The 16,200-nt window shown below is 48.3% G+C and overlaps 1 long non-coding RNA gene across 2 annotated transcripts in view; it reads right to left on the bottom strand.

The window, feature by feature from the left end:
* Window positions 1–16,200, bottom strand: part of LOC135976974 (uncharacterized) — a 29,977-nt gene that overhangs the window by 3,543 nt on the left and 10,234 nt on the right. Inside the window, exons 1-2 of one of the 2 annotated variants that reach the window (XR_010594258.1) lie at window positions 13,504–13,893; window positions 1,201–1,344 (exon numbers count right to left, since the gene is read on the bottom strand). This is a non-coding gene — a long non-coding RNA (uncharacterized LOC135976974). Of the gene's footprint in view, window positions 1–1,200; window positions 1,345–13,503; window positions 13,894–16,200 lie in introns of those variants that run through there. The other variant, XR_010594257.1, reaches the window with a different exon arrangement.

Here is a 16,200-nt window from a genome sequence, read left to right as displayed (position 1 = left end):
CCAATACACATCCACTCCACAATTCTGGGCGCTCTTGCCCAGTGGCTCACTGTGCTATTCCCCCCCCCCCCCACACACACACACACACACGCCCCACATTATCCTCTGTTTATTATGTTCATGTTACTCTAGTTCTGTATTTCAAAAGGCCAGGAAAACCTTTATTACCAGAAACAGGAAGGACATTTTAGGGCAGAAGAGTGCCCAGAATTTGGCGCTAAGATTTCTAAGAGGGTAGAAAACGAACAGCTGTTTATATTGGCCTTGTAGCTGTCTAGGTTAGGAAACAGAAGCATTTAAGAGAAAGATTGTGTGACATCGGATACCCTGCACACATGAGGGTGGGTTCCTTCAGTTTTCGTCATTTTGTCCCAGCAGCAAACTGGCTCTGGGGCGGTACAGCAAAGCTGCTATAGGATTTCTGGAACTATAACTCCCTGCCCACAATGGCCAGTGTTCCCAAAGACTTCAGCGTCTTCCCCTGAATAAAACTACAGGGGAGTTGAATCTTATGTGAGGGTTAGGTTCTGAAGTCAGCTCGTAAGGCGAAAATCGCATATAGTCAAACGCTCATTGAGTGGAAGGCCGGGCGGAATCGCTCACGCTACAGGTACAGTATTTAAATTGATATTTTTCTTTTTTTGTTTTGTTTTGCTGAGTGCGTATAGTTAAAATCATGTAAGTTAAATGCCCCTATGATGTGACTCCACTATAATGTCTGACAGGGTCTAGCTTACCCACTGCATAACCATAATCAGCAACCTCCATCACCCCTTTCACTGGCGGGGGAGGGGGCAGAAAGAGGAGGGAAGGAAAGAGAGTTAGGGGGTTTGAAATGCACTAGGAGGGAAAGACGTATTATCCCCATTGTTAAGACTAGGAGGCTCACTCACAGAGATGTTATGTCTGGAATTTTCAAAGGTGGCCAACTCCCATTTTTTCAGGCAACTCAGTGCCTTTGTTGGGCAGGCCCTTGCTCACTGCGGTGTATGCAGATTTATAAATGGCCTGCGATCCGTCCTGCTATGCAGGCGTTCTTCCCTCTCCCCCAGTCCCGCTAGCCCAGAGTTAAGCTGCAGCACATGTAACGAGGCAACTCATCATAGCCAGAAAGACTTATGGCCTGGGTCTATCAGGTGCTGTGCATTCTCACCACTTGTAAAAAAATTTTAAAAAAATCAAGCCCTAATGGATTCTCACCAGGTTCCAAGCCTGCTTGCTCCTGAACATCTGTCAGCTGATAGCATTGGGACTCAGGTGACCTGGCTTCTGTTCGCAGTTCAGCTACTGGCCTCCTGGGATCTTTCAGTGTAGAGTTTCTATACTGTGCCTCAGTTTCCTCATCTGTAAAATGGGGATAAGAATAGCGTCAAGCTCTTCATGCGTCATTATATAATGCTTGCATCTGTAATTTTTACTCCATGCATCTGAAGAAGTGAGGTTTTTTTTACCCACGAAAGCAGGTTCAGAGACCTCATGTTACGGGGCTAAAAACAGCAGCGTAGACATTCGGGCCCAGGCTGGAGCCTGGGCTCTGAACATCGGCAAAGGCTCCAGCCTGATAGGGAATGCCTACACTGCCATCTATAGTCCTGCAGTGCAGTGGTTCTCAACCAGGGGTCTTGGACCCCCAGGTTTTGAGGGGGGAGAAACCGCCAAGCAGGGCCAGCGTTAGACTTGCTAGGGCCCAGGGCTGAAGCCGAAGCCTGAGCAATGTAGCTTCGCCAGGACCCTTGTGGCATAGGGCACCAGGCAACTGCTCTGCTTGCTACCCCCGAACGCCAGCCCTGGCTTTTATATGCAGAAACCCAGTTCTTGTGGCACAGGTGGGCCGTGGAGTTTTTACAGCATATTGGTGGAGCACCTGCTGCGTTTGGTCTCTTTGGGCATACCAGAAATCTGCATGCACACTCTTGTGTGTTCTAAGACACACACACTCAAGAGACAACACAGGGTTGAGCATTATTGCAGCACCTTCTCTATGTTGTATCCCAGATAGCTTAGCAACAGGCTTCTACAGGCACCATGCAGACTTAGACAATTGTTTAGCCCTATGACAATATAATGTAGGGTGGAAAAAACACACACACACACACACACACACACACACACACAATTACTTTAGCTGCAATTTCTCTGTGAAAAAATAAGTCCATTTTCTGTTGAAAAGCAAGAAATGTAAATATACATAAAAATTAATGTCCAATAAAAAAAAAACCAAAAGAAATAAAAAAGGGAAAAAGGCAGAAAGAAGAGGATGGAAACATATGTTAAAGTAATTTGTGGCAACTCTTCTTATGGTTTTTCTGAGAAATGGCAGCAGAATTTCCACAGCACTGGGCCATTTCTTAGCATACCCTTGCAAAACACTGGAAAAGCCAGAAAAGGATCAGCAGGATGGATTTGGTTTTTTGCTTTTGGTTTTGTTTTTATTCTACCTTATATTTCTGACTCATCCTTTTGTTTGTTTGTTCCCATTCCCTCCCTCCACATCCTGGCTGGTAGCAGTGGGCATAACCGGCACGGGCTGAGTAAGCTGGTGAACACTCCTGTGGAGGGTGGAACTCCCCACGAGGTATGGGACAGCAGTGCTGGCATAAGGGGACCAATCACACCATGACCATAGAGCATTCACTTGACTTTTTGTTTTTGTTTTTTTGGTGGTGGTGTGAGAGAGAGTCAAACTTTCCACACACACGGCCTCCCACCAGCATGGTGGAGCAAACTTATGAGGAGAGGTTGAGGGAACTGGGATTGTTTAGTCTGCAGAAGAGAAGAATGAGGGGGGATTTGATAGTTGCTTTCAACTACCTGAAAGGGGGTTCCAAAGAGGATGGATCTAGACTGTTCTCAGTAGTACCAGATGACAGAACAAGGAGTAATGGTCTCAAGTTGCAGCTGAGGAAATTTAGGTTGGATATTAGGAAAAAACTTTTTCACTAGGAGGGTGGTGAAGCACTGGAATGGGTTACCTAGGGAGGTGGTGGAATCTCCTTCCTTAGAGGTTTTTAAGGTCAGGCTTGACAAAGCCCTGGCTGGGATGATTTAGTTGGGAATTGGTCCTGCTCTGAGCAGGGGGTTGGACTAGATGACCTCCTGAGGTCCCTTCCAACCCTGATAGTCTATGATCTCTTGTGTCTATGGCACATTCCATCCTGCACGATCTGCTGAGATTCCCAACACAATTATGGTGGTGATTTTTTAGCAACAGGGACATGTGTCTAGTGGGAACTGTTCTGAAGCCTGCAAACTAATTTCACTTTGACCACCAGGTAGGCATCAACTTTTGGTCATAGCTAAAGCTGGATTCAGGGCCGGCTCCAGCGTTTTTGCCGCCCCAAGCGGCGGGGGGAATAAAATAAAATAAAATAAAAAGCCGCGATCGGCGGCAGCTCTACCCCACCACTTCATTCTTCGGCAGCAATTCGGCGGCAGGTCCTTCCCTCAGAGAGGGACTGAGGGACCGTCGCCGAATTGCCGCCAACGACCCGGACGTGCCGCCCCTTTCCGTTGGCTGCCCCAAGCTGCTTGCTGAGCTGGTGCCTGGAGCCGGCCCCAGCTGGATTCAAACCAATGACCAAGCAGTGAAAGACCCAGTCCCCCTTAGCCATCAAGTCTCTGACAACCATTGTATTTATGATCCCCCCAGGCCAAAAGTTAGTGCCATCAGAACAATGAGGCTTTTCGATTTCTCTCTCATGATCCAGGCCTCTCACCTCTCCCCAGGCTGGTCTCTCTTTTTCACTAACGCCTTGTCCCAAGCCTCATCACAGCCCTTGAGCTTTTGGCACCTGAACATTTTTAGTAGATGTTCTGCAGCGCTCTAGGACTATGGTGACAATTGCCAGTGAGAACAAAGCTCATTAACTGGAACAGTTCCTGTTCTAACACTAAATGAACAAGCTACTTGTGACGCCAATGGACATTTCTGGTTTAGGAGCAATGGGAACTGAACAGATCATTTCTTCCTCCAGCTCCCAATGGGGAGAAACGTACAGATCTCACTGTTTGCTAAAAGCAAAGGGTTGGTGTGAACTAGCCACAGCAGCCCAGGAGTTTATGTGGGGTTCTCTTTAGGTCGTGGAGCAGAGTACTGGGTGTCTGAGAAGTTTTGATAACAAGGAGTTACCTTAAAAATAAATATTCCCAAAGCAGCAGCAGCAGCACAACAGTAATGTAATAGTAGGGGTCTCTTCATTTAATTTTATGTGCCCTATATATGAACCCCAGTGCCTGGAAATGAGAGAATGGAGAGAAACTGGATTCATCTGTCACTGTATGACTCCCGTCTTCTAATTCATAAAGCTAAATCTGCAAACACTTCCACTTCAAAGAACCGAGATAGATTGACCCACAGATATTTCCGAATGCCAGAACACAGACAGATTCAATACTTCTATGTCAAACAACAATGCGGATTAAGGCTCTGCCTGCAACCACACAAGGGCTCAACTACATACATGAATAGTCCCACAGACTTCAAGTTAAGCATGTGTGTGTTTGTGGGATTGGCACCTCAGAGGCCTGAAAATGCATGTGGAAGCAAAGAAAGAACGGACAGGAAGGGGATGCAATGCACGACAGTTCGTTAGCAAGAGTTAGGCTAACTGTAACCCTAATAACGAACTGTCATGCATTGCATCCCCTTCCTGTCAGTTCTTTCTTTGCTTCCACATGCAATAGCCAAATTAAGGACAAAACAAAAGTAACCAGGAACCTCCGTGAAATAGGGTTTTCCATCCATCTCTACTCTCAATTGACTGGACCCTTCATCTGCATGTCTACATTCACAGTTCCACATACTGGTCCCTTTACCTGTGTACCTGCTCTGCCCGCCCCTACAGACACAGATCCACCTACAGATCCCTCTACCCGCCTTGTTCTTGGAAATTTTCAGTATTTTTGTAAAAAGAAAACGTCTTCAGAAAACAAAATAACTGTTCTAACCTTGCAGGGAGGAGGAGTCACTTTCCCTTCCCCTTAAAATATTCACCAGCTCATTTTCTTACCATGCAATTGTACATTTCTTGCAGTGTGGAATATGGGGGCAAGTTCTGACCTCATTTACTCTGCTGCTAATTCAGACTCACTCCACTGAAATCAATCCAGATTTACACTGGCATAGCTGACAGCAGAACATGGTCTATGTCAGGGGTTCTCACAACCAACTTTTGGGTGGCCTCTGAATGTGGTCACCAACTTTTGCTGGTGGCAGCTCTGACAATTTTTCCTAAAATACTTAATTAACTTTAGGAAAATCAAATAAATATGCACATATCCATGTCCAAATTATTGTCATTTATTTATGTAGGGTTTTTTTTGCAGACTCAATAATTAAAAATAATGTACAGTTGTCGCTATTCTTTACTGAACTTAAACGGAATAGAAACACAAATAAGGTGCATTGTGTGTTTTGCTTTTCTGGTTGCTTTTATTTTTTTAGACTTGCTAGCTAGTAAGTCTGCTACTGTGAAAAATGACATTTGTATATTTGTTAATACCACTTTTCACAGCAGACTTGCTAGCTAGCTGGGATCACTTTTCACAGCAGACTTGCTCAGCCCTGGCAAGCTGGGGGACTAATTCAGCCCTAAATGGGGAGGTGGCTAGGGGGCCAAGGGGCAATTGGGGGTTAGATGGGAGGCAGCGGGTGTCAGGGGCAATGGGAGGGGGGTTAGCTCAAGGCGGGAGCCCGGACTCGAGTCCTGCTGCACAGATGGGGACTGGAGGAGGCAACAGGGGCCAGGGGTGACGTGCGGGGGATGAGCCCGGAGCCGAGCCTGAAGCCCTGCGGCTGGGGGATGGGGCCTGCTGCTGCATGACCAGAGTCTGCTTCCCACCACTCCAGGGCTGAAGCCTGAGCCTCACCGTCCCCAGGAAGGGGGAGAAGTCATGCTGGCCGCCTGCTCCTACAGGGTTTGTTGCTCCAAAAGAGGACAGGGACCAGCCCCTGCTGGTGGCCCTGGGGGAGGGGCCGCTGCTTTACCCCCCCCCCCCCACCCCACCCCACCCCTGCCCCCATCATCGGCCAGGATGCTGTGGCCACAAGAAAAGCCCCTGGTGGCCACATCTGAGAAACACTGGTCTATGCTTCAGGTTAATTGCCAGTGTGCTCACACACAATACGAGTCAAAGAGGCTGACCCTGCCATCTGGACTCGGGGATGGCTCCCTTTGAAGTCATCAAGGCCTTTGGTCTGAGTGAGGACGACGGGATCAGGCCAAAGTTCCCTCTGCCCATGTAAACGGCTCTAGGTTGACTGCACACATAACGTACCAAAGCAGAGCTGTAGTCTGTGTTGCTGTGGCCTTCCTGGCCGAACCGTGGAGAGCGAGACGCTTGGCCGTCATGGCCATGTCAGGAAGTGCATGCACACACGTCCCGGAATGCCAGCTCAGGATGAAAGAGGAACCTAGCTCTTCTGCAGGTTTAAACCAAAGTCAGAATCAGGCCCTGCTCTTTCTGGAGTCTGCGAAGGCGAACCTGGCAGTATGGAAATCTCCCGAGCCTGTATCTGAGTGGTGTTTAGCTTTCCAGCTCTACCAGGCACTTTACACTTGGATCATCCCTGCTCAGCTTCCCCAAGTTTATCTGGCTATACTTTATTCTGGGAGCCTTTATTAAACTGACCTAGATTGCAGACACATACGTGGAGCAAAAGAACTGTGTTTTTCATTTGCCTCCCCCGCCATCCTAAGCTTAAATCTCTTGGAACCGAGGTGCATATTTGATGCATATGACAGATGTCCCCTAAGTTCAGGCTGATTTCTGAGCTGTAGGTAAGTTTTGGCAGGCACCTGGAAGCAACCCAATTGCCATCAAGATCTGCTGCTAACTTGCTTGGAATAACACACAACATAGAAAAAAAATTCCTGTCTAAGTTGCCACTCATAGATTCGTATCAGGGGATGCCAATTTCATTTGATGCCCTGGGCAAGGATTTCAAAAATGGCTAGTGATTCTGAATCCACAACTGGAGAAACAGTCATTAAGATCCTGATTTTTCAAACCACAGTTGCTTAGCATCTTAAGAAAAACAGGGGTGAGGGATAGCTCAGTGGTTTGAGCATTGGCCTGCTAAACCCAGGGTTGGGAGTTCAATCCTTGAGGGGGCCAGTTGGGGATTGGTCCTGCTTTGAGCAGGGGGTTGGACTAGCTGACCTCCTGAGGTCCCTTCCAACCCTGATATTCTATGATTCTAGGTCCCTTTAAATTGTCGCCAGTTGAGGACCCAGAAATTAAGGCACCCAAAATTACTAATCACTTGTGAAAATCTTGCCCCACAACATACCGTTTGTGCCCTGGATTTTATAGTCCTTTTCCTAGCAACCTGCCAATGAGGCTACAGATACAATATGTGCAGTGGTTACGACTACCTATTACTTCAACACCTCAGTTTGCAAGGAAAATTGTTCAGCTGAAATACCAGACAAACTAAGTATAATCAAAGGAGAAAACTGAACAAACTGATAAATCATTACAAATTCCTTCGGCATTGGGTGTAACAATGATTAGGCATGATGACATCTTTAGGCTGAAGTCACCATGTAATTCCAGAGGAATTCCTATTGTGATTGAACGCAGACTGAACTGTACTTGTGACCCTTCGAGGAGCCTGACTGCATCCCAACATGGAACAAAACAGAGTGATGCATTGAGGAGTTGAGCCCTTTCTCCCACTCAAAGTCATTTTCTTCTAGTGACTGCATTTTCATGCAGTCTTCTCGGCAACAAAACCCAGATTTAGAGAAGTAATTCTGAGCAGTGTTATGTACAGCCAGCCACTGAAGGACTATAGATGCAGCAACAAATAATGAAGACCGGCCACGGAAAAATCACTGCTTCACGCTAATGACTAGGAAACCCATTGGAAGTAACTGAATTTTGTGAGGGTCATTCTGCCCCATGCAAGTATTGTAGTAAAGTGGTCATCAAGAGGTTAACTGGGTTGCTCAGAGTATTCTGAGTTGGTGCTATGCTCCCCACAGACTTACTTCCACTTTACTACAAGTATAACTTTTGCTCACTTAGTGATGGCTGAGAAACAGAAGTGCACTTGGCCAGTTCTATCAATTTGAGTCCAAAAGTAAAGTACGGGTGCCTCTCCCACAAATAAATGGGACATCACTGGACTCAACCTTTGAACACAGAACTATTTTCTTTCTTAGCACTACTGGGAAGCTCTATCTCATAAAAGCAGTAGTTCAGGACATAATATTACATACACTGCTGGGCAAGTTATTGTTGTATATTATTCGCATTGCAGCAGGCCCAAGAGGACCCCAATGGAATCAGGACCCCATTGTTCTAGGAGCTGTACAAACATTAGTGGGAGGATGTGTCTGACCCAAAGAGCTTACAGTCTAAATAGGCTTGCCAAACAAAGGGCAGGAAGGGAAACAGAGACAGAAAGAAGTGACATGACTTGGCCCAAGGTCACTTAGCTGGTCAATGGGGGAGCCAGGAATAAACCCAAGGTTTCCTGAGTGCGAGTGTCAAAGTCCTAATGTCCACCCATTAGATCGATGCTGTGCAGACACCAGTGGAAGAGTACTGCCCTTGGGGGTGATGGTTCTAGGGTGACACATTACAAAACGTTGTCTTCATGCACCAAATGTATCATTTGAGATACTGATGGGCATCCCCAACCAACTGGATTATCTCGTTAGAAGTCAGTTCTGTCATGCCCTGTATCACTCAGCTCTTTCCGACTACAGGTACGCCTACACTGCAACTACACTGCTATTTTTAGCAAGCTGGCTTGATCAAAGCTAGCTCGGTTCTGTCTACACATGCCGCGATCACCACTCCTGACTGCAGCATAGACATACCCGAAGGTACAGGGAGCGACGTATGAATTCATGAAGAGCTGAATTCTTCTCTCAGTTACACTAGTGTACATTTGGTGAAAACTCCATGGACTTCAACTACTATCTGGCTAACACGGAGTTATCCTGAATCTATATCAGTCACAGTGAAAACAGAATTGGGCCCTAAAACAATATTAATATGAAGATCTAGATGTTTTATTGCTTAAACCCGTTCTGGCTGGAGAAATACGCATGATTATCATTTACTAGCTGTATTGCCATAGGACCAAAAGACCCCACTCAGGATGAGAACCCCAGTGGTCTAGGTGCTGTACAAACTCACAAGCAGATTGCTTGTCTTTGGTTGCTCTGGGTCTTCTGTAAAATCTGGGAAGGATTCCTCCATAACTTCCTCTGCTTTGGTTATTCCAAAAACCCAGATAGGACGAAGGAGAGAACTCTTTCTTGGAACTTAAATCGGATATGCCGTACAGGGCAGAGGGCGACTGCACATAAACTTTTTAAGAGGTTGGTTCCCAACAGTGGGTGAAGACCTGATTAACATGACTGACAGCAATGCAGAAGGCAACAGCTGCACAAGCAAATAGCTATGCAATCATACTGCTATGGCTAGACAATAGCCCAATACATTTTAATCTTCAGGGTCTTCTTAGCACCCCTCCCTCCACCCCAAATCCACACCTGCGTGGACAGAGCACTGTGTCTACAGGAAAACTAACCAAAAGAGCAGAGTAGTTGTTGGTGTTATTAACATTACGTGAGCCCTTCTTGCAGCCCAGGGCATCCAAACCACCTTTTTCCCCCAACTCCCATGTACGTCTGCTGCACGGATATTAAAAGAAATACATTTTAGAACATCTGCAGGGAAGGGATAAAACTTGCAGAAGATGATAGAAAGCGGGGAAGCAGTAAAAACCCAGGAGTGTCAGAGTTAATGATGATATGTGAGTAATCCAGTTATAAAGGCGCTGTCAGTGGGAAGGGAGCGCAAATATAATAAAACACAGCTGTATGACGTACACTCCAGTGGAATTTTTATTAGATGGTTTATGTGCACTCTAAGTATACCTGACTGCAATGCAAATTCCCACAGACTTGCATTTGGGAGGAAAAAAAGTTTCCACGGGTCCCTGTATTCAACTGATCTAGTCCAATTGTTTGGTACGGCACGGATGTTTTGTTTGGCTGGTTAGAGCATCAGCTTCATGTGTGTGTGAATTCTCTGTTGAGTCAGCTCTAATCTGGGACCTTGGGGACATCTCTCAGTCTTCTGAGTGCTTCCCCAGAGCCCATTCCTGCCAGGGTGCCCCCTGTCCTCCCCCTTCTAGTCCCTACAGGTCTGCCCGCACTGTGGAATGAAGGCAAAAGGTGGAGAGGAGGGGGAAAGAAGGAAATTGGAAGAGAGGCTGCTATCCCAGGTGCATCAAAAGCAAATGTTTGCAATGACCCCTACCCCCTTAAAGGAAGCTAAGGAATCTCACGTGGTTTGTCCCATATTCTGCTTTGTTATTCTGAAATCAAACTAGAGGGAGCTAAGGTTGAGTGGTGACCATGCTGGGAGAACACTCAGGTAGCTCATGAGTATATTCTGTGCGGTCTTGAGTTCTTGTAACAACCATCCCTCTAAGGGTCATCAGCAGGATTCAAACCAGGACCTACAACTTCAGAAGCAGCTCATTTAGCAGGTAGCAGTAGCAGTCTGTTATTTTTTGTGTGACCCAGACTCTAGAGAGGGACACAGCACACTGTGTTAGCATGGGTTACATTCGCAAGGCTGATAGTCCCACAGCCCGTGTTTTAAGCCAGCTCAACCCTATACAATTGCCTTGTCTATAGCAGGTGTTCTCAACTGGGGTCCAGGACCCCCTGGGGAGGCCATGAGCAGGTTTCGGGAGTCCACCAAGCAGGGCCAACATTAGAGTTGCTGGGGCCCAGGGCAGAAAGCCAAAGCCCCCACCACGTGGGGCTGAAACACAGGGCCCTGAGCGCCACCACCTGGGGCTGAAGCCAAAATCTAAGCAACTTAGCTTTGCGGGGCCCCTGTGGTGTTGGGCCCCAGGCAACTGCCCTGTTTGCCACCCCCTAACGCTTGCCCTGGCTTTTATATGCAGAAAAAACTGTTGTGGCATAGGTGGGTGGTGGAGTTTTTATAGCATGTGTGTGTGTGTGTGTGTGTGTGTGTGGGGGGGGGGGGGGGGGGGGGGGGGGGGGGGGGGCTCAGAAAGAAAAAGGTTGAGAATCCCTAGCCTATAGCATCCCTGAATGATGAGCCGCTTGCTGCTATTCATAAGGACCTGCCTTGTGGTTCTCTCTCATACATTGAGCAGGCAACACCATCTCACAACATCTCCAGAGGTGAACTGGTGGCCTCTATAGCATAGAGTCCAGAATCAGTGGGGGAAATGTGTCTTTTTATAGATGGCAATTTTACTAAGGGCTCATAAATACCTTTGCTTATCTACCTCCTGGATCTCACCCTCCCTTCATCAGAGAACTAGTCTCCCTACAGACAGAAAATTAGGATTCAATTATGTCCCCATCCAGTCCTTGAAATAAATAGGGTAGGACGGTGGGGGAGGCAGCAATAAAATCAAAATGCCAGCGGCTTCACCAATACCTGGGGTTTCCCTGAACAAAGATCCCATGCTGATGAGTGTCATAGGAGGACACAGCCAGGTATGAGCAGCAAACCTTCACCCCACCAGCAGCAGACGCCCCCCAAACTGCAACACTAATGGTCTCCAGCAGTAAACATTTCAAAAGCGTCTAAGTGACGTAGGAGCCCAAATCTCATTGGCTCTCAATGGGCCTAAAGCAGTCTCTTATATATTGTTTTTGTATTTTTTTTTTTTAACCAATATATTTATACTAGTACAACCCGTAGGTGAATAAAGTTGTATTGGTATGAATGCTATTATGGCAGCATAGTTCACTCTCCTTCCTGTATGGGACTACTCTACCCAGGCTAAGCACAGTCGTGCCAGTATTACTGCATCCACAGTAGTGTGCCTCAACTACACCTGTCTGGGAAAAGGGGTGTAGAGTGTGTGTAGAGACAAAACCTTAGGCTGTGAAGTGGCCAAGTCACTTTTGAAAATGGGACTTGGGCTCCAAGTCATTGTCTATACTAGGGAGAGGCACAATATGTTGTCTAGAAGCAGTGTAACTTAAGCGCCCTTGTGGCCAAGATGGAGTCTGCTCTGCATGGCCAAGAGAAGGCGCACGCAAGAATACAGCATAGGCTGACAAGGTGTCTGGTTTTCGACCGGAACACCCCAGTCGAAAAGGGGATCCTGGCAGCTCCAATCAGCACCACTGACCAGGCTGTTGACTGTCCGATTGGCGGCACCATGCAGCAGGGCTGGCAGGCTCCCTGATAGCCTCTGCGTTGCATGGCTCCCAGGAAGCAGCCGGGCATGTCTCCAATCCGGCTCCTACATGTAGGGGTAGCCAGGGGGCTCCACACGCTGCCCCCAACCCAAGCACCGCCCCTGCAGCTCCCATGGGCTGGGAACCACGGCCCACGGGAGCTGCGGGGGCAGTGCCTGCAGACGAGGCAGCACACAGAGCTGACTAGCCGCACCTCCGTGTAGGAGCCAGAGGGGGGACATGCCGCTGCTTCCAGGAGCTGCTTGAGGTAAGCGACGCCCAGAGCCTGCACCCCTGAGCCTCCCCCGCATCCGTGTCCAACCCCCTATCCCAGCCCTGATACCCCTCGATCCCAGCCTGGAGCACCCTCCTGCACCCCAAACCTCTCATCCCCAGCCACACCCCAGAGCCCGCACCCCCAGACAAAGCCCTCCCGCCCCCTCACCCCCTGAGCCAGCCTGGTGAAAATGAGCAAGTGAGGGAGGGTGGGGGAGAGCGAGTCACAGAGGGAGAGGGGACAGGGTGAGTGGGGACGCTGCTTCTGAGAAGGGGCAGGGCCTGGGTGTTCGGTTTTGTGAGAGTAGAAAGTTGGCAACCCTACTGCAGCAGTGAAAGTCCCTTCCACCCCAGAGGCACCTGTTCCAACCCCACATTCCCCCCAGAGTGAACACACACACACACACACCACGGAAGAGTACAATGAACATAGGAAAGGGAAATATTTACTTACAGAGGGATGAAAGGAGAAAACCAACCAGGGGAAAGATAGGGGGAGGCTGTAAAACAGGGTTGCATCCAACACAAGGTCCCACAGGCCCAGTCGGAGCACAGTCTGAAAGGGCAAACACTGAGCAATGCTTCTATATCCTGGGAAATTTCCCCAAATCTGGGAATGTGAGAGTAAAATGTTTTGAATGAAAACTCCCAATTCCCAAGTTGAAACATTTTACTCACAAATTCCCAGGTTTGGGGAAATTTCCAGGATATAGAAGCACTGTAAAAAACTATCTGGGAATTTTTCACCAGATTTGGGAAAATTATTAATGCTAGGTTGGGAAAAGTTGGCACTGACACGGAGCAATGTGTCTGCACACAGAGTTCAGGAGTCCTGGGCAAGGTTCCAGTCCAGTGGCGAGTCTCGGGTGCCCTTGGCCGTCTTTGGCGCCAGTGAACTCTCCCCAGCAAACCCCTCCGGGGCTCTCTTCTGCTGCTCTCTGCAAAGCCACACTGAGAACCACCTCCCCGTTTAGCCAACAGCCTCCCGCCTTATTCCCAATGCGGAGTCCCAAGCCCCAGTACTCACCGCCCCATGCAGCTCTGGGACCAGCTCCGGTCTGTCCCCTCTCGGGCGATTCCTCCCTGGCACTGCCCCTCCTGGCTCCGGTCCTGGGGTTCCCCTCCCACTTCGGGCAGGTTCTTGGGTGTTTCACTCGGAGGGCCTGCTTGCTGCAGCTCCAGACACACACCCTGTGGCTCTCTGCTCTCCCCCACCCCAGCACTTCCTCTTTCTAGAACAATCAGCACTGCCCCCTCCCCTGGGAAAGAGATTTAAAGGGGCCATGCTCTCTAAACCCCACAGGGGTTACATGGGAAACAAAAAATCACATATAGCTATGCTGGCAGCTCCCCCATGTAGATGCAACTACATCAAAAGTAGAGTGCGTAGCTAACATGCTTCAGGGAGGCGCTGTTACTATGCCAGCAGAACTCCTCCTTCCTTCTGTTGGCATAGGCTGGTCTACACGCCGCCGTAGGCTCTGTAGTGTAGACGTGGCCCAATATACTATGCTGTCAAAGCGCATGTAGAGTGGACATGCTATACTGGCAAAGCTGTGCTTTAATACAAACCACTCCGATGAGCAAGACAAGCTAGACCAATAATTGCCGTATAGCTGTCTCTACGCGAGGGGGTTTTGCCAGCACAGCTCTTTCAGTCAGGGATCAACCTCATCTGTGTAAACAGAAGCCTGCAATGTGGATATAGCCTGAGTCACTCAGATGCTTTTGAAAATGTCGCCCCTCAGCCTCCATCTCCACACTGTAGACCAGTAACCCAACAAAACAGCTGAATTATAACCCTGTATCCCAAATCCATATGGTCCTTTACACTTGCAAAAGATTGTGGGCTCTGGTGTGTGGCGAGACGATGTTATGATCCAGTGAGAATGATCTAGTAGGGCTGAAATGGGGCCTGGCCCCATGGAATCAGGACCGTGAGGTTGAGGATTACAGCAGACCCAAATCCTGCATTCCTTTCACACCCAAGAGTCCTGCTGAGGTGCATGGGAGTTTTTGGATGCTCAAGAAATGCAAGTGTGGGGTCAGTACGTAAGTGACCTGCCTCTCCTGTGAGCTGAGTGTACTGCACACAGATTCTTCCGTTCCAGCTCTGACTTTCACAGTGTGAAAAGCAGGGATTCCACGCTGCTTAATTCCATCTGGCAGATAATTTTGGTGAAAGGCATTGATTTTTCTCCCCTTTTCTCATCCATCAATTTCCCCAGATAAGAGGCCTGTGGCTCAGTCCCTACTGGTGACGGATGCCCTATAATTGCTTTGAGTGGATTATCACCCAGACATCTAGCATGCATTTACAGTGCAGCTGTAGTCAGAAACAGTGTCTCACCAAGTAAAGGGACTCAGAGGAAGAGGAGGAGACAGCTGTTTCCGTTGCCTCTCAGTTCTTTTTTTTAATTCTAAAATAGCATTTATGTATAAAATGTGCTTTTATTTATATTGCAGTAGCACCCAGAGCCCCAACTCAGATCAGGGTACTAATGTGCTGGGTACTGCACAAACCCTGGGGAATAGTCTGTGTCTGCTCATGGAATTTGGAGTCTCCAGGTGCTACCTGAAGTCAAAAAATAATTTACACGTGTGCAGAGCGCAAAGGAGGGATAAAATGCTGCCGTGCTGATCTGGGTAGCATTTTACACCCATTCTGCAGAGGTGTAAGTAGCTGCACACGACACAGAGAATCAGATGCACAGAGTTTAAAACGACCATGATTCTTGTCAACAGCAAAAAGATGGCTTCCTCAAATTCCACAAAGGACAGCTCCCTCCCACCCACCTCTCTGGCATGACTCTTAAACCAAGAGCTTGCCTGGTCCAGCAGTTACACCCAGACTACATCTGCCACTGGTTACCAAGACACCTTATCCTATGCTAACAACATGCCCAGTGGTCTGTGTGAAATGAGTCTGGCAGGTCTCAGCCCAGTGCTCAATGGACAGTTGTTTTCACTGCCATCACACTTGGCGCTAACTGGCCCCCTTCCCGGCTATCAAAGCAGAGAGGCCAAGGACTGAATTACCCCCACACACACGCCACACTTTACTGGTGGTCTCTTCTGGTCAGGCATGAGGCATACTGGCTGGGGGGAATGATCCTGGCCCCATTCTCTGGTGGTGCCCCATACTCCAGTGCTGATTCACACAAGGATTCCTGCACCAAAATACGTCCCTGAAGTTAATGGAATTACAACCAGAGATGTATTTGGCTCTTCAAGTCTCATTCAAGAAGGCAGCTCATTTCTACCTTTCTCAGATATTTTGGCCCATTGTGCACCAAGAAACAATTACAGTTCTATAAAAGGAGGAGAACGCATTTGCAGCCTCAAGAGACAGAAATCAGACATTTTCATTCCCTTATTTCCTTCCAAGATTTTTTTTTTTCATGCTGGTGCCAGCCCTGGTGGACAGGCCTGAGTCTATTCCATGCATTGAATAGTGGCTGAACTGCATCATACAGAACCCTGTCACCAAATGCATAATACCTTTACGTGGCTGGGAACTAGCTTCACACGCCAGTGGTCACTAACTGGCCGATCGTAATTGACTGGTCGATCCTAGAGGATCTCCCAGTCGATTGCAAGCTCTGGCTGTGCAGTGTGACTGCTGCTAAGGCAGACTCCCTGCCTACCCCAGCCGCACACTGCTCCCGAAAGCGGCAGCACGGCCCGGGTCTCCCTCCATGGGTGCTCCTGCATGCAGGCACCA

The sequence above is a fragment of the Chrysemys picta genome, chromosome 21, assembly GCF_011386835.1.
Source record: "Chrysemys picta bellii isolate R12L10 chromosome 21, ASM1138683v2, whole genome shotgun sequence".
In the NCBI taxonomy this organism is placed as follows: domain Eukaryota; kingdom Metazoa; phylum Chordata; order Testudines; family Emydidae; genus Chrysemys; species Chrysemys picta.
This window is presented reverse-complemented; position numbering and strand designations above follow the sequence as displayed.